At 35.7% G+C, this 1,005-nt stretch overlaps 1 protein-coding gene across 1 annotated transcript in view; it reads right to left on the bottom strand.

Annotated features, from left to right (window-relative positions):
• The window catches only part of cpne5b (copine Vb), a 181,320-nt gene that overhangs the window by 46,358 nt on the left and 133,957 nt on the right, over positions 1-1,005 (bottom strand). The window lies entirely within an intron of this gene.

The raw sequence follows: 1,005 nt of genomic DNA, 5'->3' as shown, positions 1-1,005 counted from the left end.
ACAACATATTCTCAAAAACATCATACCAGTGTGACCCACCCCCACCCAGCTACAATAGATATGAAACCTCTATACTTTTGTGTGGTACTGTTTGTTTAGTTTGCCCCTGCTTTTATAACCTGAAGGCTATGTTGTTCATAAACCATGTTTATGGCTTCGGTGCCGAAGCTGTGGATGTATCTCTTAAAACATTTGAACACAGTTCATGAAAACACCCATTTGAACACAATTGTACACATTTATTTCCATTAACAAGGTATGGAATGCTTTACTTTCTAGGGTGATGGTTATGATAGTGACATAATGCCTCAGCATACCATACCATACCATACCATACCATTTTATTTATAGAGCACTTAAAACAGCTACAAGGCCAACCAAAGTGCTGTACAGACAGAACAACAGACAACACACGACGCAATATACAAAATGAAGTAAATCAAAAATATGTTTAATATTATGTTTCATATAAAACTTTGGATCAGTTAAGTTTTAGGTTTTCAGGAAAATGTAGATGCTCATACATTATTCATCCCTAAACATTACTTTAAGGTGAGCTAAATTGGCTTTTAGTGGTACTTTCTTAATGGTTTCTAGACAATCTTGTTTGTGTGTGTGTTTATATTTATAAATACATATATATTCATATACATATTCATCCCATGACCTATCAGTCTGCTGAACTCAGGTCACTAATGATGGCCACAATAGCAAACACACACAGCTACAGACATACCTCAGCAAATACCATACCCGAAATCAGAATCAGTTTTGTTGTCATTGCACCGAAGCACAGCGAAATTACATTTCAGTACAGCCCGTCCAAGAGAAACATAAACAAACAAACATGGGGAGATGGAGGTGACAGAGGCCGCCAGCCTCGAGAGGTGCAGCCATTTAAATTTTTTTTAAACAAATAATATATGTAGTATATGGGAATTCACTCATGCATGGATGCTGTGTGAATTGCATGTATATATACATACATACATATATATATATATA

The sequence above is a fragment of the Nematolebias whitei genome, chromosome 7 (genome assembly GCF_014905685.2).
Source record: "Nematolebias whitei isolate Nwh7 chromosome 7, NemWhi1, whole genome shotgun sequence".
NCBI lineage: Eukaryota > Metazoa > Chordata > Actinopteri > Cyprinodontiformes > Rivulidae > Nematolebias > Nematolebias whitei.
The sequence above is the reverse complement of the archived record's forward strand: the minus strand, read 5'-3'. Positions and strand labels throughout refer to the sequence as shown.